Source organism: Acinonyx jubatus, chromosome C1 (genome assembly GCF_027475565.1).
Source record: "Acinonyx jubatus isolate Ajub_Pintada_27869175 chromosome C1, VMU_Ajub_asm_v1.0, whole genome shotgun sequence".
In the NCBI taxonomy this organism is placed as follows: domain Eukaryota; kingdom Metazoa; phylum Chordata; class Mammalia; order Carnivora; family Felidae; genus Acinonyx; species Acinonyx jubatus.
The window spans coordinates 158,567,555-158,589,630 of NC_069381.1; the positions used below are offsets into that span (position 1 = coordinate 158,567,555).

Below are 22,076 nucleotides of genomic sequence, written 5' to 3' on the forward strand. Positions count from 1 at the left end.
ATATTCTAACTTATTTCTAGACCTTTATCACAATTAGTATTTTTCTAAGTTTCTTTACTAAATGAATTTATTTATTAACATAAATCCATTTATCCTATGCTTGAATAATTGGCAAATTATTGTAAAAGATACTTAAGAGATAAATAAAAAGATTATTTGCCAATTTGTCCTTGCAATGACATTACCCTGACTAGAGAGGACTTCTTTATATTAATGCTACTCATTTTCTGCCCTAAGGAAATCTAATTCTCTCATTTGTCAACTTTACCTGGGAAAACCCATTGGGCCAAAATCATTTGGCCAACAAATAATTCTGTGGCCAGTTCTCCAAGATCTGTGGTTGGCTCTATCTGTAGAGTGTCAGAGAAAAACCACAGGAAGAAGTAAAGATTAAATACTGCATTTAATACTGTTTTAAATTTGCTGGCAATCTATCCAGGTAGGTTCCTGCCATTATTTTTTCTTATAAAAATTCAGCTTGAACGAGCCTCTGACATTTCAAGAAGAGTATTTCTTCTGTAGATTTTGATTATATGGAGTACAGCACTCATCATATTAATCAGGATGGATTGAGCAACTGTCCTCCTTATCTTTAGAATGTGCTGAGCACTGATGCTTTAGGTTCCAAACTCAACTCCAAATGTCTGCTGTTTAAAATAGTTTTCTGAGATCATGTGAGATGTTAATTACCCACAACAATTAAGTAGATTCTCCCAAGATTGGGAATTCATTTAAAAACAATAAGTGTCACCTTAATAATTCAATAAATATAGGTAATCCTTGTCTTGAGGCCACATGGTGGAAGAAACCTCCCCATTTCCAAGCTACTGGCTCCACTCACTAGGAGTTGAACTGCCTGCCTATCATTCATACTGCATGTTGCCATAGATATTATTTTAGCAAAAACTGCACAGTGGAGCCTCACCATCTGCTACTTGCTAATAAAGGGAATTTAAAATATTGTCCAAAGGGACTCACCATGCATGCCACAACGGAATGCTGGAAATTCTATAAAATGATCAGAATGTCAGCATTTGCTCATTCTGAAGTATAGTCCAGGTGTGAGATGAATGATCCTATTTTGCCGCAAGGGACTTCCCGTCTACTGTGTAACTTTTATGATAAAGATAAAAGGATCAGGGTGTCATTTAGAGAGCTGGATGAAATTATCTCCTAAAACCAGCCGATTTAATTTTTCATTCTGTTTCTGCGCATCTACACGCAGGTGTGCAGCATCACTTCTCCCCCACTATGTTCCACATTTAGAGCCCCTGATTTCCACGCTTCCCAGATTTCCAATATTTTCCTTCTCCTTCCTCTTCTATCCCCAAAGAATCTAGCTCATCTCATACAAAAATATATAAGATAGGCTTGGGCTAGTTTGTTAGCGTGACTCACTTCACCGAAGTGTGATGAATCCCGGGTAAATTTCTTATATAAAAAGAATCGTCATCAGCAAGGCCTGCTCCTGCACCCAGCCTATGACAGAGCTTCCTACACCTCAGGAAGGCAGCCCATCTGGCTTCATTCTCCCTGATTCCATAACACCGTTCGTCTGACAATTCCTGTTTTCATATTCTTTTGGTCTAATGGCTTGAACTTTAGTGAGCATCAGAATCACCTCGAGGGCTAGTTAAAATACAGGTTCCTGGGCTCCTCCCCCAGAATTTGCATTTAGTGGGGTGGGTGGGCCTATGGATTTGCATGGGCAACAAGTTCCTGGGTGATGCTGGTGCTGCTAGTCTGAGGACCACACTTCGAGAAACACTATTTTAGGTAATGGTTCTCAACCCTGACTGCATTTATGGATATCTTAAACATCACACATGACTAAGCTCCTCCTGTAACCCAGGAAATCAGAATTTCTTAGGGGTGGGCCCTAAGGGGCTGGACCCTAGGGACTGCTCTTTGTCTTTTTTTTTTTTTTTTTTTAGAAGCTCCCAGGAGATTCTAATATGTGACCAAGGTTAAGAACTGCTGCCGTAGGAGGAGGAGTTGGTGATTAACAGAGATGTAATTTGGGATGAGATTTAAAAAGAATGTCTTGACTAAAAACTTTCTTTAGAGATTTCATCTTTTTAGTAAGGAATGCATATCTTAATATTTTAGGGACATTAAAGATATTTCAGAAGCTAGGGGCACCTGGCTAGCTCAGTCAGTGGGGCATGCGACTCTTCATCTCGGGATGGTGAGTTCAAGCCCCATGTTGGCGTGGAGCTTAATTAAAAAAGAATATTTCAAAAGCTATTATGCATTAGAGTATGTCTCATGTCCCTGGAACTTGTGGTATTCAAGAAACAAAAAATTATAGGAGTCATAATAACAGAAATCTTTCATTTCTGGTTGCTGCAATTGGGTCACTAGAAATTTAATTATGGCAATTTCTGTGGCAAGATGAGTGTACCATTTTCTATGAAAGAATAAAAATTTGCAAGATATGAACACAGCAAGAACTTAATAAGTGGCATGGAAAACTTACTATCAAAAGAGTAATTATCAGAAGACCTCAACTGAATAAAACCAGAACTTCTCAGCGAATCTTAACTATAAATAAATGTAGGCTTGGGAACAACACTCAGTTCCCTCAAACACACCATAGAATCTTTCATATTTTTTCTAAGATACCTGATTTCAAATACAGACCCTGTCTGAATTTTTAAAAATGTTGTTTAATGTTTACTTAATTTTGAGAGTGAAACAGAGCAGGAGCTGGGGAAGGGCAGAGAGAGACGGAGACAGAATCTGACGTAGGCTCCAGGCTCTGAGCTGTCAGCACAGAGCCTGACGCGGGGCTCGAACTCACAAACCACGAAATCATGACCTGAGCCAAAGTCGGCCGCTTAACCAACTAAGCTACCCAGGCGCCCCATAAATTTTTTAATACTCTAATTGTGACAGTTAAATGCAGTGTACCGGGTTCTCATTCCACAAGGCCATTCAAGTTCTGTTCGAGGAATTCAGGTGACTGTGACCTGTTTGACCTGTTTGCAGGTCAGGTTTGTTTCCCTGCAGCCTGGCATTACACTGGGCATGTAATAGATGTTCCATAAACATTCACCAAATTTAACTGAATATTGTTGCACTATTCCAGAAGAAATAAATGTGCTTTTAAAGAATTTTCCTTTTTAATTTTTATTTGTAACCATGTAATAGATGCACATGGTGTAAAAAGTCATGGCTTATAACAAAAATAGTCACCTGTTCCATTCTCCCTCACCGTCTAATTTCTCCTCCCCAGATACAAGCATTTTCTGGTTTGCCAGCCATTTCTTCTGATGTTTCTATCCATATTTGTGTGTCAAAGTCCCTGCAAAACATTGTCTTGATAGAAAACTGGTAATATATTTTGAGTAAAAAAAAAATTTTAAAGCTGTGTTTAATAGAAACTTGTCTGGTAGGTGGCAATTGTCCAAATGAATTTAATCAAATGAGTTCCTTAAGGGCTTGAGTACTTGGGTTGCACAAGGTCAGTTGCAGAGGAGTTAATCAAGGGGTGGTTTAGATAGAGGTTAGCAGGGGGTCTGGGCAGGGATTGGCAGAGATTCATAAATTCTCCATATCCAGGTCATTGGTTTGGTACCTGAGGCAAGACTAGTTATTGAAACAGTGTGTGAGGTATCCTTCCAGAGCACTAGTCCCAAAGAGCTACTGTTAAAGATCTTGAAGATGTTGACATTGAAAGTCTGAAGGATAACATGTTAGAAGCTGACCCAAATTTAGAAATTAGGGAAGGCACAGAAAAGATACTTGTTTCCTAAGTTCAACAACAGTTAGGCAAGCACTGTTCAAAGTACTCTTGATAACAAAGAAATAAAACACTTTAACTCAATGCTCCTAATGTTTTAAATAATAATGTACTAAATAGATACTAATTTTACTATTTCCCCATATATCTATAACTAACAGTAAGAGAGTTTTAATGTCTTGACAAAAAATTTTAAAGATCATAGAACAAGCATAATTTTCCCACCACCTATTAAGTTTGCTTTGCAGTTTCAGCTTGCACGGCCATTTTTATGATGGTGCACTGGGGTGCAAAGCAAGGACTGCCTGTAAATGAAATTGAGAAATCTCTCTTTTCCCTATACCTGCCTGCCCTCTGCTGGAGGTGTCAAAATTAGTGACCTTGTCCAAGGACTCAAACTACACACAGGTGGCTTTCAGTCTTTTATTCAACCCTGCCCTACCCTTCACCCTTGAGGGGTGCAAAGCCTTCCCGTTAGAAGCAAGGATGTTCTAATTGTCAGTTGGATTAGCTATTATACCCACATTGTGGTGAAGACTGATGCCATTAAGCAATCACAACCACATAACTAAACTCTTTTAATTTAATTCTGGGCTTGGAGTATAACCTGATACAAGTCTATTGTTGGAAGAGATGTGGAAAGTTATTTGTTCAACTATTTTTACTTTTACTGCATACCTGAAATTTTTTCCTATGTTGTAAAGGTAGGCTCAGAGATAATCATCTTTAAAAAAAATTTTTTTAATGTTTATTTTTGAGAGAGAGACAGAGACAGCATGAACGGGGGAGGGGCAGAGAAAGAGAGAGAGAGAGAGAGAGAGAGAGCACGAGAGAGAATCCAAAACAGGCTCCAAGCTCTTAGCTGTCAGCACAGAGCCCGACATGGGGCTCGAACCTGCGTACCACAAGATCGGTGACCTGAGCCGAAGGCAAATGCTTAACGGACTGAGCCACCCAGGCACCCCTGGAGATAATCATCTTTAAGCCTAGACTGAATTATTGACTTATGCCAAATTTCACTTGACATTTTCTTCTCTCCTTCGATTTCTGTAATTGTCCTCATGACAATGTTGAATATTAAAGATACCTTTTGTGACTGAGATTAAGAACTGTATAATCTTTCAGTTTCTTTCCAGACCTTCCAGATCCACTTCCAGACTCTGAGTACCAACATATTGCATTAATCACTTTTATCCCCAATTGTACATACCCCTCCCCTCCAGTTTACCCTCCCACATAAGGTAATACCACTTCTCTGCCTAGCAATTTAGCACAGGCTAGGTCCATAGGAAATGCTGACTACTTTTTTGTTGTTGTTAAATGTGTGAATAAAATAATATATTTCATTTCCTTAATGAAGAAACTACAGTTAGTACCACTTGGTGATGAAAATAGGAATTGTGGTCCAGGCAATTTATGTATCTACAAATTTCTAGAAGGCTGTTAAGAACTGTTGGCTCAAAAGGAGGGGCAGAGATTATAGAAGATTTAAAAATATGAAATTTTAAAATTCTTAATCTGCCTTTCTCATATTTTGTTAAAAGAATACATGTGTGTTTATGTAAAATATCATCATAGTAAGATGGTAAAAGGAAAAGGTTTAAAAGCTATAGTTAGAAGATCCTGTCTTAAAGCTTTGAGATTCTGAATTATCTCTTTTGTTAAAACCCTGGGACAGTGGTTGTTCATCTATTTTCAGATTCTTCTGTAATAAATTCTAGCAAATATAAAAAGAACAAGGTAAGTGAATTTTTTAAATTCCAACCTGTCAGTAGTTCACATGTAACTTAGCATACAATGTGGTTTACTATCCTATAGGTTTTTTTCATATAGGAATTCCACTCATATCTCTTACCACAAGGAAAATTATTATCATGCCTATTTTCTGTTTGGCTAAATGAAGACAAATGGAGAAATGAAAAGAAATGCCTGATTTTACAATAGATCTGGGAACAGAATACTGGAACCACTGATTTAGAACGAAAGAATTTTGTTCTTTATATTAAAAGTTAAAAAAATTAATCATCTCATCATACTTTTCTGCAGTAAAAAATATGTATATGTTGCTATTTAAAATACATGCTTCCTGTATTGATAAAGCTGAGTGTTAAATTTTTCTCCTGGATTTAGGGTATCATCACAGTTATTAGACACAATTAAACATAATAACATAAATGCACTATTAAATTTAATAATTACTAAGCATAATAAGTAGAGTGTTACTAGAAGTATAACTCTTAATGAGGTGGATCTCTTTTTCCTTTTTAAATTAGTGCATGTATCAATAGATATATATTGCTAGAATGTGACTGGATTCTGTGGAAATTGGTGGCAAAAGTAAATTATTAGGTATTTTTACACACAGTATTTTCAAAAGTTGTATTAATGACTGTTTACAGTAGAATCCACAAAAACATTCTTGTTAAGCTAACATACATCTGATAACCACATCACAGGATAACAATAAACTGGTAGGAAGTTGTTGACCAATAAGAACAAGTAGGAACTGTATCCAAGTAAAAAACAAATATAGATTTTCCTTAATTATCTTCGTGAAATAGTCAATTACAAATTTTCTCTTATGAGTCCTAATGAATATACGAGAAAATATAAAATACTAACTCAGTTGCAATATATGTCTGGAATTCTTGAAAATGTAATATTCATCAGCAGAAATACTTGTGGGAATTTTTATTTCCTCTTTCTTGAAATTAGCCAGCTGAGACACAAATCACTGCTTTGATCAAAGTAGCTTCCCTGGAGGCCCTTGTACCCTGGGGATTCCGAATGAGTGAGGAGTCTGCCCTTATTTTATGCAGTAGGGTAAAGGTCACCGGGAATGAGAAGCTGGGAAGGAGACTGGCACAGTGCCTTGATCAAGCACATGTTCTCAGACATATCAGATTTAAGCATGAATAATATAGAATTTGAAGACCCAGAAATTAATCCCCTTTAAACTCACACAGCTCCTATAACAACCACTAATTTGAAGAACACAATGGAGACCTCTCAGACCCATAGTGTATTTTATCTAAACTTTTTAGACAGCCCAGGAACACAAAACCTGGCTGGGCCTTTTTGTGAGAAACCTTCACATAAGCTTGAAGCATTATGTGACAACTGCCTCCCTCACAGAACTACAACCTTTGTGACTGGATACTGAATCAGTAGGGTAGGACACAGAGAAAACAAAACATGGTGGAAGACTATTCGGTGCTTTTAACACCTTTCCACCTTTGAGTGAAAGTTTATTTCTACAATGAAAAAATGAAAGCTGTTTTATGTGAACTGGCTGGCCAAAAAGTAGTATAATAAAAACCAGAATGTAACGGCAACATCCAGACAAAATCATAATCATCTCAAAAATGTATGTTTTAAGAAGCTTTGAAGGGCTGGACTTCAATGGTTAAATATGTATTCTTTGTATAGTGATCTATAGATGAAATAATTAAAACTATCATGCTATTTTTCTAAGGCATTTAATAAATGTGTATATTACAATCTGGAATATCATAATTATGATTAATAATTTTAAGGTGACAGGAGACATTTCATTATATTTTAATTTTAGCCTTTATTTTAAAGTTGCCACAAATTTATAAAGCATTTATAATTTTAAAAAATTCAATCCAGTAGCAGAAATGAATAAAATTGAAAACCTGCCCTTGAGATTTAGGAAATGCAGATGTGTAGATGGCATGCTCATTAATAAAAAGATGGTGGAACTATGTTAAAAATAGGGCTCTGAGGGGCACCTGGGTGGCTCAGTCGGTTAAGCATCCAACATCAGCTCAGGTCATGATCTTGCAGTTAGTGAGTTTAAGCCCGGAGCTGGGCTCTATGCTGACAGCTCAGAGCCTGGAGCCTCCTTTGGATTCTGTGTCTCCCTCTCTGTCTCTCTGCCCCTCACCCACTCACACTCTATCTCTCTGTCTCTCAAAGATAAATAAACATTTTTAAACAAAATTTTAAAAAAGAAATAGGGCTTTGATTTTTTTAAATGTTTACTTGGCCCACACATTCACCTTCACTTTTCTCAGCCTATACCGTTTCTGCAGGTGTGGCTAAAATAGACACTCATTAGTAAACTATCTGATTAGGTTGGCTTAATCTTCTAATTTAATAAACGATTTTCTTATTACTGGAATTACTATATGTGTGAGCTCAAAAAGTGTGTTTTTCAGATTTACTCATATACCTGTGATAATGTTAAATGGGCCTTTCTTCACATTCAGCAGCTGAATAAATCTAAAATACAGAGATAAAAATAGACATTGAATGAACTGCGATTCTGAGTCTAGATAACTAAACCAATATTTTCATGTTGCTAAGGAGTTTCTCCTTGGTTGGAATAACACTTTATCAATGCTTTCTGTTCGTCTAAGTCCTATGAAAGAATCCTTTACAACTCAATAAAATTACAACTTGTATTTATTTATAAATGCAGAGATCCCTACCTATGATAGCCAGCCTCCAAGATGGCATCAATAATCCCTACCTCCTGATATTTACAACCTGTGGAGTTCCCTCCTACCTTATACCAGGGTTGGCCAATAGAATATGGTAAAAATGGTGATATGTTATTTCTGAGACTATATTATAAAAGATACTGCTTGAGCTCTCTCTCATCACTTGAACTAGGGGAAGCTCTGTTGTGAGGTGCCTGTGTATTGGTGAATTAATGCTGTGCTCCCATGGGTGAGTTTGGAGATGGATCCTCAAGCTCAAGTAGGGTCTTGAGATGGCTGCAGCCTGGCTTGACTGCACCCTTGAGCCAGACACCCCTGATATTTTTTTCAAGCGAGTATACTAGAGGATTGAAAAAAAAAATTGTATGGCAGAGTTCCTGTCTCATTTATTGTATTTTTTAATGCAATTGCTTATTATTTTTTTAGTGTAACAGTTTGATGTTTTGTAGTGTACATTTCTAGGAATTTGGACAAAAGCATGAAGTTGTACACTACCACTACACCCAAGGTATAGAATGGGTCCATCATCTAGACAGTTTCTTTTGTAGTCAAGACCTCCATGTACCTCCAGCTCTAGCACCCTCTGATTTGCTTCTGGCTTTATACCTTGGCCTTTTCCAGAATGCCCTATAAATGGAGTCATACGGTATACAGCTCTTCTAGCTTTTCTCCTTTTACTTAGCATAATGCAGTTGAGATTTATCCAACTTGCTGGGTTGTACCAGTGGTTTTTTCTTTTACTGCAGAGTAGTATTCTATTGTATGGATATGCCACACTTTGTTTATCCATACACCAACTGAAAGATAATGGGCTGTCTCCAGCCTTTGGTAATTATGAATAAAGTCAGTATAAATATTCACATACAGGTTTTTGGGTCAATGTTGCAAGTGTATATTTAACTTTATTTTTAAAAATATTACTTAAGTGGTGTGCCTGGGTGGCTCAGTTGGTTACGCGTCCGACTTCAGCTCAGGTAATGATCTCGCGGTTCTTGAGTTTGAGCCTCACATTGGGCTCTGTGCTGACACCTCAGAGCCTGGAGCCTTCTTTTGATTCTGTGTCTCCCTCTTTCTCTGCCCAACGCCCCTCTGGCACGCCCCCCCCACTCATGTTCTCTCTCTCTCTCTCTCAAAAATAAACATTAAAAAAATAAATTAAAAAATAATATATAAATATATAGAACTTGCTTATATATATAAATATATGTAAGAAATATACAAAGTATTCTAAAGTAGCTGTATCATTTTGTATCATCAGCAATGTATGAGAGTTCCAGTTGCTTTACATCCTGGCCAGCATATGGTATAGTCAGGTCTTTTTAATTTTAAACATTCTGATAGGTATGTAGTAGCATCTCAGTGGGTTTTAACTTAGTGTCAGATGTAAGAAATATTTATTTATCTCTGTTTCCAGCTTGTTTTGTTTCCTCAATTCCCTTTAGATGTTTTCTTACTGTTTCCATCTTTCCTCTGAAATTCCTATCAGTTCATACATATTATCTGCCTTTTCCACTAGAACATTCTGCATATTAACAATAGTTTAAATTACCTGTTAATTCCAACATCTGAGTCATCTCTGGGTCTAGCTCTGTTGATTGCTTTATCTCATGATATTAGACTGTTTTTCCTCATCTTCTTATTTGTCTCATTATTTTTGATTGAACACCAGACATTGTATGTAGGATACTAGTGACAGAGATAAGTGGATTTTTTTTGCCTGGAAATGGACATCCCTTTTCTTCTGCTAGGCTCTGTGTGTGGGGTTGAATTATTAGCAGTTGAACTGGGTTTTGTTGCAGTGGTTAGCTTCTGTGGACAACTGGCTTCAAAGTCCTCTAGTAGTAGCTTGTACTTAGGTTGGGGCTTGGGTACCAGGGGACTGTTCTCAATGTTGCTGCTCTACCCTCAGATATTAGCCTTCCTGTATACCTGCACCACAAAGGTGACTTTCTCTCCACTCTTGCCTATCCCCAAGGAGCAGACTGCTATTGCTTATTACTTAGTGTTGCTGGGTGTTAACTCTGTTCCAACCTCAGTCTTCTTGTATTTCTGAGAAGGGTGGGATTTCTAAGTGATTCTGCCTCTCCTTTCCATGGCAGCCAAACTATCTTTGCAGTGAGTCTTTATTTCTGCCCCTCCCCCAGTGGCTTGAGGCATCTTTTCCTTAGAAAAGCATCTAAGTGGGGCTTTGTGACTTCCCCACAGCAACTGTACTCCCCTTCTCCAGCTTGTACCAAAGAGAAATGCTCACTCTGGTTCCCTGCCCTGACTCCAATCTTTCTCATGAGCACCGATGGAGGTCTGTGGAGAAAAGCTTGTGAGTAAGTGTGAATTCCTCTTCTGTCTCTGTCTCCCAGAGGTTCCATACTGTCCGTTAGACTAAAGTCAGATTCCCTGCAATTGGTTAGGAATTTTAGCTTAATTCTTATGTATTTGTCTGACAATCAACATCTCTTCTTCTTATACTCTGCCAAAGGTGAGCCGGAGTTTGTATCCTATATTCTTAGGATTCTAGGCTGTCTGGTTGCCCAATGGCCTCAGCTATCTGATGGGTTCAAGAAAAATGATGATTTTGTATTTTATCTGTAGTTTTTGTTATTTCTAGGATGGGAATAATGTTCTTGTTTGTTTTCTATATTGCAGGTAGAAATGGAATTCTTACTCTATGCATCTTAAAGATATCCTAGAGACTAAAATTCCACAAAACTTTCAGTAATGCAGTGTAGAGTTAATAATTTTCACTATCATCAATTTCACCTTCACATTTGGCTGAGCCATATGGGCTGGAGATATGAAAAGGCTCAAATATTAAGCCTGTGGCATACTGCTAGGCATGCTCCAGTGCTATCACCATTCCTCTGTCCTATAAGAATCCATGGAGTTTCAAGGAAAAGTTCGTCTTTGCAGGCAGAGATGGCTGGCTGACCACCAAACGTTTATGCTCCCTTTTATAATATTGTGCCATTGGGAAGAATTTGCCCTATCACGTGCTATACTTTCCTGACCGACTTAGTTAAGTACAGCCATGTAACTGTGTCTTAGCCAACAGAATATTGCAGAATTGCTGTGAGCTACTTTCAGGCTGACCATTCAAAGCTCCTCCATGCTCTTTCTCCTAGATCAGTTAGATGTAAATGCCCACAGCGATCTGGTGCTTAAGATAGCAGAAGCTCCATCAGCCTGGGTCCCTAATGGTGAATGGAGTGTAGAATGGAGCTCACACACTTCCATCCCCACAATCTGGAATGAATTGAATTATTTAATATCAAGAAATGAACTTCTATTTTGTTTCAGCTATTATATAGATTGAAGTCAATTTACCACAGCAAATAGCTAACCCTAACTCTCTCTTTTCCTTCCCTTGTCCTATTACCTAATTAACATGCTCTGATTATGAGATTGTTTTTTTTAACCAGGCTTACCAGTTGTCTATAGGTCATTCATAAGAAACACTGTCCTAGGCCCTTGTCATTCATGTGCAGGTAAAGGTGAGAAGCTAAAACCTAGAAGAGATTTAGAAAATACTCTTATTTCTATTCAGTGTTATAAGGATCTTGTGTGATGTACTGACTCAAAATTATTATCAGTGGTTGCCTATAGTGCTGTGTTGGAAAATTTTCTGAGGCAGTGTCCAGGCTAATAGAAAAGAACACTGTGATTAATTGGCAATAACTGTCATGGGCAAGTGAGGTAAGAGTGATGGCCCGGGTTCAAAAAACTTCGTCATCCCTGGGGTTAAGCCAATGTCTGTGAGTGCATTTACTAGGCTGTTCCTAGAAATATAACCCAGATTTTTTAAGTCTCAAGTAAGAGACACTTACTATTCAGGCAACATTGTTGTCATAGCTTTCATTTATACAAATTGTGTGATTTATTGGCAGCTTTGACAGGCAAAGATATAAATGTAATTCAGACTTCCCTTTGTCTAGATTCTGCTTGTTTAGTTCAGAAATCAGGTATTTTCAGGGATCAAAAGTCCTAGTAAGACAGTTTTGAAGGCACACATACTCCCCCCAGCTGAGCAGTGGCTAGGCAAATGGTTTTATTTTGTAGGATTGTGACCACATATCTTTAATTTGATGACCAAGCAACTCCCAGTTTGGTTTTTAGACTGGCCCAAAATACAAGGAAACAAAGAATAGGAAACATTCCCTGGTTAAGCTGTAAGTGGTTAAAAAGCAGACAGAACTCTATAATTTCTGCTGTGGAAATTAGAGTTTACTTACAGTGGCTCTCAAGTGCTTGGATTTCTTAAGCTAAGTGTTCTTTTTTTTTTTAGTTTTTTAATGTTTATCTTATTTTTTGAGAGAGAGAGAGAGAGAGAGAGAGACAGAGTGTGAGTGAGGGAAGGGCAGAGAGAGAGGGAGACACAGAATCTGAAGCAGGCTCCAGGCTCTGAGCTGTCAGCACAGAGCCCGATGTGAGGCTTGAACCTACGAACAATGAGATCATGACCTGAGCTGAAGTCGGTCGCTTACCCGACTGAGCCATCCAGGTGCCCCAAGCTACATGTTCTTGGTTACTATTTTCTAGATGACAAAATGTTAAAGTTCAGATGCACGTATCTGAGTCCAACTAATAGTGCACCCACCAAAAATATCAGCTTAATCTGTAAAGAAACACGTTAAAGATTTCCTATGTTCATGGGACATGAAAATACTGGCCACCTGGGAAAGAATAATACTTTTCAACACAAAATAAGATTGATAAGTTAGCCAAGAAATTCAGGTAGTTTTTAATCATGAGGAAACAGTCAGACACATCTAAATTGAAGGATTTTCTCCAAAATAACTGGCCTAGAATCTTCTTAAAATGTCAGTGTCATGAAGGAATTGAAAAAAAAAGAAAGAAAAAACACTGGGAAGGGGTTGTTTTAGATCAAAAGAGACTAAAAAGGTATAATACAATGTGTGATCTTTGAATCTTAGATAAAGCTGAACAAAGACATAAAAGAGATTTATTGGAGAAATATGAACATGAACTTTATATTACATAATAGAATTGTATTAATGTTAAGTTCCTTGAGTGTGATAATCATAGAAGGTAGAATAATGTCCTTTTTCTTAGAAGATATGTGCTGTAGTATTTAAGACCATGGTGTCAAAATGTCTGTCACTTACTCTCAAATGTTCAGAAAACAAAGTATGTGTGTGTATTATACATGGAGACATAAAACAGATGTGGTAATAGCCAGTGAATCTAGGTGAAAGATACATAGGCACTTATCATTCTAGTTTTACAACTTTTCTGTAGGTTTGGAAATTTCACATGAAAAGATTGAGGAAAATAAATGAATTGGGAAAAAATTCAGATAATTTATACTTAGCTTTTATCAAATTTAATGTCTGATGGCAATTGGTAACTTTAGACATTTTAACTTATAAAAATATATAGAAAATTTGGGAAGTAGGGAGATAATTTACCTATTACCCTGTCATTTCTAATACAAATATTATACTTTTCTCTTGCTTCTCAATTTTTTTCTATGTGCATTTATAAATAACATCACATTGCTACAATTTTCATCTGTTCTTCCACCAAATATTATGTCCTAAGAATTTTCTTTTTTTTTCTTTTTTTTAATTGTATTTATTTATTTTGAGAGAGAGAGAGAGACAGAGTGTGAGCAGGAAAGGGGCAGAGAGCAGGAGACAGAATCCTAAGCAGGCTCCAGGCTCTGAGCTGTCAGCACAGAGCTGGACCTGGGGCTTGAACCCACAAGCTGTGAGTGAGATCATGACATGAGTCAAAGTTGGATGCTCAACTGACTGAGCCACCCAGGCACCTCCTAAGTATTTTCTATACTATTATATCTTAAGCAGTCACAACAACCACTTTTAATAATTTCTTGGTATTCTTTTGAGGAAATATGTATTTTCTTCAACAATTCCACAATTTAGTTTTCTAATAAGTAATCTTCAATGAATGTTTTCTCATGTGGCTTTTTCCACATAGTGGATTCTAATATTGGCGTAGGTTTCCACAGGTCAGGTTGCTTGATCTAATGACCGTTTATGGAGGACTATAAACACTCTGCCATGATTTATTCTTTTAAACTCTGAGATAGTGGGAGCTTAATGAAAGTGGGCTATTTTAAACAGTTACACTTCTTTGGGTCTGAATATTTTTAGATTTCTAATGCTCCTTCCTTGCCCCGTCCCTGTCAACTGCTTGCAGGACCCTCGGTCTTTCTTTGCCACCATCTATTCCTTTAGATGAATTCTTTCAAACTGAGATCCTGGGCACCAAGAGGTGGGGGTCTTTAATCTTTTCAACATTTCACTGGCCTAACAGAAATCATACGTTTATTTACAATTAAGCACGTGTGAGCGAGCTTAGAAGTGCAGTCTCTGGCCCTAGTTGAGCCTTGCTATGACTGAAACCCTGGCCAATAGCTCACCTGCAACCTGAGTCTCTGAGCCAGAATCCAACCACCCTGCTCTCAGGTTCCTGATCCTCAGAGATTCTGTGAGACAATAAAGGTTTGTTGCCTTCAGCTGTCAAGGTATAGAGTAATTTGATACATAGCTACAGATTAACTAATACAGAATTTGGAAATGGGATGTGGTCTAAAAAACACATAAAATGTGGACAGAAGACTTGAATAAACACTTCATAAAAGAAGATGTCTGAATGATTAATGAGCATATGAAAAGGAGCTCATCATTAGGCATTGGAAAAATGCATATTAAAACCACAATGAAATATCATTTCATACACACCCGAAAGGCTTAATCAAACAGAGTGACAACTTCTAGTGTTGATGAGGATGTAAAGTAATCGGGACTCTCATACATTGCAGGTGGGAGTATAAAACAGTGCAATCACTTTGAAAAACTAATAATATAAACCTACCCCTATTGACCCAGAAAGTACAGTCCTGGGTTTATACCAAAATAAATGATTGCATATGTCCAAAAAGAAAAGAGTACATAAATGTTCTTAGCAGCTTCCTTCAGTATATGCCTAAGCTGCAAATAACCAGGAGAACAGGAAACAAATTGTGATCCAGGCAGTGGAATACTATGCAGCAATACACATAAGTGAAGCTTCTATGTAGCAACTTGGATGAATCTCAAAAGCACCATTTCGAGCAAAAGCAATATATACCATATGATTCCATTTACATCATCTTCAAAATCAGGTAAAACCAATCTGTGGTGATAAAAGTGAGAGTAGTGGTTACCCCAGGATTGATAAGTTGTATTGACTGGAAGATAGAAGGGAATTCTTGGGCGTGACAGAAGTGTTCCATATTTTGATCTGGATGGTGGTCACACTGGGCTATACATATGTGTCTTAGCCTATTCGGGTCTCTATGACAAAATACCAGAGATGGATAGCTTGTAAACAATGGAAATTTATTTCTCACAGTTGTGGAGGCTGGAAGTCTGAGGTCAGGGTACCAGCATGGTGATGGCCTTCTTCCAAATGGCAGACTTCCTGTGTCTTCACATGGCAGAAGGAGGCAAGGGAGCTCTTTTGGGTTTCTTTTACAATATATCTGCCCTCGTGACTTAATCACTTCCCAGAGGCCCAACCTCAATACCATCACCTGGGGGGTTAGGTTTCAACACATGCATTTTGGGGGACATATTCAAACCAGAGCAATATGTAAAAAAAATTCACAAAACCATACCCTTAAGATTTGTTCATTTTACTCCTAAGTATAAATTACATTTCAATAATACATTGTTTAAAAAAATCCAAAGTCCTTTCTATGGTCCATAAGGCCCTAGGGATGGTGTCTTCTTTGGCTCCCTCTTTTTTTTTTTTTTTTTCCAACGTTTATTTATTTTTGGGACAGAGAGAGACAGAGCATGAACGGGGGAGGGGCAGAGAGAGAGGGAGACACAGCATCGGAAACAGGCTCCAGGCTCTGAGCTATCAGCCCAGAGCCTGACGCGGGGCTCGAACTCACGGACCGCGAGATCGTGACCTGGCTGAAGTCGGACGCTTAACCGACTGCGCCACCCAGGCGCCCCTTTGGCTCCCTCTTTGACTTCATTTCTTGACACTCTTCCCCTTATTAATTTTCCAAACACACTACCTTTCTTCCTGGTCCTCTAACACATCAAGCATGCTGCCACCTTTGCATTGACTCTTCCCTCTGTCTGTAATCTCTGTCCTCAAATATCACCTTTCATTTTATTCAGGTCTTTGGTTCCAGTCACAGTCACAGCTCTCTGGAGAACAGAGCTCCAGGCACGGACTTAAGCACTGTTAGTGCTCTATTTGGGAGGTAAATCTCACACAGCTGGTCACTCAGTATATTTGTTTCCTAGGGCTGTTGTAACAAAGTACCACAAACAGGGTCACCTAAAACAACAGAAATTTGTTGTCTTGCAGCTCTGGAGGCTAGAAATTCAAAATCAAGATGTTGGTAGGGCCATATGCCCTCTGAAACCTGTAGGGGATCCTTCCTCGTTTCTTCTAGCTTCTGGTGTTTGCTGACAATCCTTGGTGTTCCTTGGCTGGTAGATGCATCATTCCAACCTTGGTCTCTGTCATCACATGGCTGTCTTCTCCCTCTGTGTCTCTGTCTTTTCTTCTTATAAAGACATCAATCATATTGGGTTAGGACCTGCCCTGATGACCTCATCTTAACTCAATTACATCTGCAAAGACCCTCTCTCCAATAACGTACTGGGTTCAAGATTTCAACATATCTTTTGGGGAACACAATCCAAACTACAGCAGTCAGTAAGCACATAGGCTTGGTCACAGAGGTCGACTTCCGACAGGCTGTATGGAGAAATCATATATTGGAACAGTTCATCAGAGGGAAAAAGGGAGAGGACGTTTATCTGCCCAGTATCCTCCAATCTCTTGTCTCCCACTGGTCACAATTCACTCAGGGGAATTAAATCCTCTGCATTTCCGTATTTCATCCTTTAGCCCCATCGGCAGTTGCTCAGGAGACAAAGCCCTGCAGTTTGGCGTTTCAGCTGAGTTTGGAGAGGAATGGGGAGAGGAGTCAGACATTCTAGACCTGCGACTAGTGATCCTCAGGCAGGGAAACCACAGGGGTCTGCACGGAGTCTGCAAGACTTTGCTGTGGCAACCAAAGAGGAGCAAGTGGCTGGGGATGAGACAGGCGGTGTACAGACAGGTCCCACACTCTGCTTAGATGTCACCTTCTCAGGGAGGTCTTTTCTGACTACTTTGTATCAAATAGAAGCCCCTTCTCCATCTCTGTACTACCTTATTTTGCTTAATTGTCCTTCATAGCCTGTCCCCACTAGACATATATTTATGTGTTAATTTGCTTATATTTATTTTACCCACTACAATATTCCATGCAAGTAGGACATGTCTGTTCTCTTCCCTAAGTGCCTAGCATAGTAACTGGCACATTTGTAGGAGCTCAGTAAATATTTACTGACTTGAATGACTAGATGAATTAATGGTGTAAAGAAACGAACCTCCTGTTGGGAGGTAACTGAGTGGGTGGCAGTGGGGTTATCTTAGACACAGACACACCTATCACAAACAGGTCAGGGCCTAGCTTCACCTGAGGGGAAGGCTCCATTTCCAGGGTTTAAACTGTGCAGCTCCCAGAGTTGGTGAGGAGCTGCCAGAATCACAGCTGCAAAGCCTCAGGGCCATCAGGAAGAGGAAAGAACTGACAGAATTGGAATCTCCCTGTTGTGAACTTGGAGAGCTGAAAGTGTGTGGTCCCCCTTGCCCTGCAGAGTCATAGCAGGTAAAGAATCCTGTCTTTGCCTCTTGACTTCTTCTAAGCCTCCTGAGTTATTTTCTGCCTCTGAAACTAAACTAGTACTTCTAATCCAGAAATGCCAGTAAATGTATCTTCTTTAGTAGCACAGCACTACCATATGTTTTTATGTGAAAATTGGGACACCCAAGCAAAAGAGCTCAACTCATTACTTCATTGTCCAGTCAAAATTTTATGTCTCACTTTAAATGACAATTCTCTGTTTACTTCCTTCAAGTTCTGCATGTTTTGGGTTTAATATAATCAATATGATTTTTAGTCATAAACTCCTTTCTGTGCTTATTTTCTCTACGGAATCCACTATATGAAGCAATCTATTTTTGAAATATGTTGGAGCCCACATTGGATTACAGATGAAAAGGAGATTGTAACAAATGTTGGGTGGCTGTAATTCACTTGAAATTGTTTTCATGATAATTTTCCCTATTAGTGTGAAAAATGTGTATAATAACAAAGACAGAGATTTTCTGAGTTGAAGAATATACTATGCTCCTCTTGCATAATATTAAAAAGCAACAGTAGCTTGTTATTTCACCAAAATAGATATACTCCACTAGAAAATTGGCCTAAGACTAATGCTGTGACATGGTGACATTTTCCTCACCCCAAACTACTTAACCAAGTTCATTACTGCCTCTCTAACCAACTCAACCTGAACAAGTAGCATATAGTACTCTTCCACACACAGAGGGACATTTGTTTAGGTAAGGTAGGTTTTGGCTCTGGTGGTGATGAGGGAGCATGGGGCAAGCTGAGGGCAAAGTACAGGCTAACAGCATGCACCCCTGCTGCCCCAGGTAGGATATGTGTGATATTCCTCAGACACTCCTGGATGCCCAAGAACAAGGGAAAGGAAAGAAAGCAAATGGTTGGCTGACAGAGATCACAGTCATGCAGGACAGGAGTCTCCTATCCATAAGTTTATGGATAACTTAGTAAACTGCAAGAAAAAGGCAATCTTATCCATAGTCTGATCTCTGGAAACCTATCGACTCTGTTTCCAGGAGCCCTAATATCACCCTCATCAAGATGGAAAGGGGTTTAAGTGCTTGCCATGGTGGCATGGGAAACTAAGGCAAGTGAAAAATTAAATTCCCTTATTGCCAACAGCCCGTTGACGAGTCCTTGAAACAGGCAGAGAGACCTCCCTCTAGGAGTGCAGTTGCCTCGATGGTGACACTTTACTAGGGGCAAAAGGGACTCTTGGCTTAACATTATCCTGGACCCCCACTCCCACCCCAGGATCCTGTAAGTTGACTTTAACATATAAAAATTCCTTAAGAAACTTCCTTTATCTCAACTCCCCCAAGATATATGCTGGCAATCATACTCCAAGCTTATGGCTCCCTGATGTGCATCTGAAGGGTCTCATGACTGAGGTTTTACTAAATGGTAATAAATGGCATTTTCCTAACAGCAGCTAGCCACTCAAGGTCCTGGAAACCTTGTTTCCAAAGTGCCTTAGAGACTTACTCTATCCCTAACCCCCTCCCAACCTGAAGGTATATAATCAGTTACCTGTCACAACCCCAATGCAGCTCTTTCTTCCCATGAGTCCTGGCCCCATGCTTTAATAAAATCACCTTTTTGCACCAAAGATGTCTTCAAGAATTCTTTCTTGGCTGTCAACCCTGAAACCCCCACCATCACCCCAAAACCCCATCGGTGGGGTGTTGAACCTGCTCCTTATTTAGACCAGAGTGATTTGCCTATCAGTGATTTTCACAGTTCTTGATTACAGAGGAACTGTCCCTTCTGAAAACATGGCCAGGTGGAGCATTCAAACTCTTTCATAACCAATTCCCCTTAGGCAGGGGGTTCATATATGAACTAATGCAAATAACTACCAGTTTTCTTTATAGAGGTCAGTTTCTTTCTCTATAATACAATTTTACTTCTGGAGCAAAAGACTTTTCTTCTCTTTTAGGACTTGCTTCCGTAACTAAGTCATACATTTTATCTCTGAGTAATATTTTTTTTGAGAAGGTTCATTTTAACTATGTCTCCTGACTATACAATTTACCTTTCTGCAGAAGACTATTACCACACATAGCCTCTTTTTAGGGACTATAAAAACTGACAACTTAAAATTTTACATTAGTTCATCATGAATCTGGAAATTGGAAGGCAGTCACTAGATAATCCCAAGACTATTTTTCCTTGTTTTTCATAATATTTCAATGTTTACTTTAATTCCAGTGCCCCCAAATTGGATATATCTAAAGTGCAATTCAAACTGCATAGCTAATTCCTCTCTAATTGGCTCTTACATGCGATAATAATACATATACCAAAAACAAACAATTCTACTTTTAAAACTCACAAAGAAGCCTAATATGAGGTTCTAAAAATGGGTCATTGTGACTTTGCCTTATCGATAAAATTTTTATATTATCATCACCAAATTGTTAGCCACTTTCCTATCCCTGCCTATTGTTTTAAGATTTTAATCCAAATACACTCCCCCAAATTGACAAATCTTCCAAGTTTTAAATCAAGACCATGACGCTTGTTTATTATAAACCACAAATTGGGCCTCTCCTGATCAGACAGTTTTAATTATGCATTTCTTCTTTAGAAAGCTTATGAGACCACGTGAGCTACAGTCTCCTAATGAGTGTGGTATTCCTGTGGTAGTCCTTACAACTCCCAGGTGAATAGCCTTGCCTGGGAAAGGCAATTGTCTTAGTTGAGTAGGCATTAATGTTGAAGGTATGGAAAAGGAAGTTGGCTTGATTCCGTTTTCACTAGCCTATCACAGATGCTAAATTCAAGTTTCACCTGAGGCACCAAACTAGGATAGATATGAAATCCCAAAGTGAGGTGCCAAGATGCAGGCCTTCAATCAAAATACCAAAGAAGACAAAGATCAGCTCCATGAGTCTAAAACTTCTCATCGCAGAAATAACAGTGTCCAGGAAGTGGAAACTCAAGGAGGATTTCCTAAGGAGTATTTTCTTGGTGAGAGTTGTGCTATGATTCCTACCACCAAGGGTGGGGGGTAGGGAAGGCTCCACTGGGCCACTCAGAGAACAGTTCCCTAAGTCAAGAGCAAGGGGAATTCATGTCTGACTCCAACCTTGGAATCTACAGATCAGGGGAGAGGATTTGTGAATTTCTTGGCAATGGGGGTAAGTGCTGTTGTTAGGACTAGTCTGTGCTTTCAGAGTTTATCGGGGGGTGGGGGGAATAGGCACAAATATTTCTATGGACCAGATGTGAGACACATAGGAGAGAACAATCCCGCAGTCCCTATAAGTCCTGCTCAAGAAGACAGCTGGCAGGGGCGCCTGGGTGGCGCAGTCGGTTAAGCGTCCGACTTCAGCCAGGTCACGATCTCGCGGTCCGTGAGTTCGAGCCCCGCGTCAGGCTCTGGGCTGATGGCTCGGAGCCTGGAGCCTGTTTCCGATGCTGTGTCTCCCTCTCTCTCTGCCCCTCCCCCGTTCACGCTCTGTCTCTCTCTGTCCCAAAAATAAATAAACGTTGAAAAAAAAAATTAAAAAAAAAAAAAAAAAAGAAGACAGCTGGGTATGGGTGGAGGGTAAATTCGGATGGTACAGAAGGAGGCAGTTTGGAGGGGACCTCAGGGGGGCCAGGCCCGAAGGGGGAGCAGGTAGCCAAAACTGTGGCACTTGCCTACACTGAAGGCCCAGCAGGAAGGCTGACCAAGAATATGTAAAATACCCACGAGAGAAAGAGCTGACCTGATACCTTTGTCAGGCCTGGAAAATGTGATGCCAACTGTCCCAGCCAAGGGAGAACTTTCCTTTCCTCCTCTCCTTTTCTCTCCTCCCTTCCCTAATTCTTTGATTCTAGAAGGGTAAAAACTAGCAGGCATTAAGTACAGGCAGAAAGAGCAAGGAAAAAAGAAGCTGACCATATCTTCTTTCCTAAAGGCTGGAACCAGCCTGTGCCAGCTCTAAATGGGGGAGGAAGAGAGAATTCTCTATGAATAAAGATAGAAGTATTTAGTAATATATTGGTTTGGACACTTTAACAGAAAAACTGTAGTACTTTCTATCATCTATAAGTGACCAAAAAGGGCCTGAGTGGCCCAGTCAGCTAAGCAAAGTTTTCCAAAATGTATTCCAAGGACTACTAATTCCTAAAGATTTTAATAGGG

The 22,076-nt window shown here is 39.2% G+C and overlaps 1 protein-coding gene and 1 long non-coding RNA gene across 6 annotated transcripts in view; one reads left to right on the top strand and one right to left on the bottom strand.

The window, feature by feature from the left end:
• The window catches only part of LOC128314066 (uncharacterized), a 158,769-nt gene extending 137,297 nt beyond the window's left edge, over positions 1-21,472 (top strand). The window contains exon 2 of the long non-coding RNA XR_008295442.1: positions 21,238-21,472. This is a non-coding gene — a long non-coding RNA (uncharacterized LOC128314066). The remainder of the gene's footprint in view (positions 1-21,237) is intronic.
• LOC106988842 (translation initiation factor IF-2-like) overlaps positions 1-22,076 on the bottom strand; it is a 51,071-nt gene that overhangs the window by 22,952 nt on the left and 6,043 nt on the right. For 4 of the 5 annotated variants that reach the window (XR_008295439.1, XR_008295438.1, XM_053215296.1 and 1 more), the window contains exon 4: positions 16,205-16,959. The exons of the other annotated variant lie outside the window; for it this stretch is intronic. The gene's annotated coding sequence lies outside the window, so the exon portion shown is untranslated. Of the gene's footprint in view, positions 1-16,204; positions 16,960-22,076 lie in introns of those variants that run through there. 5 annotated transcript variants of the gene reach the window in all.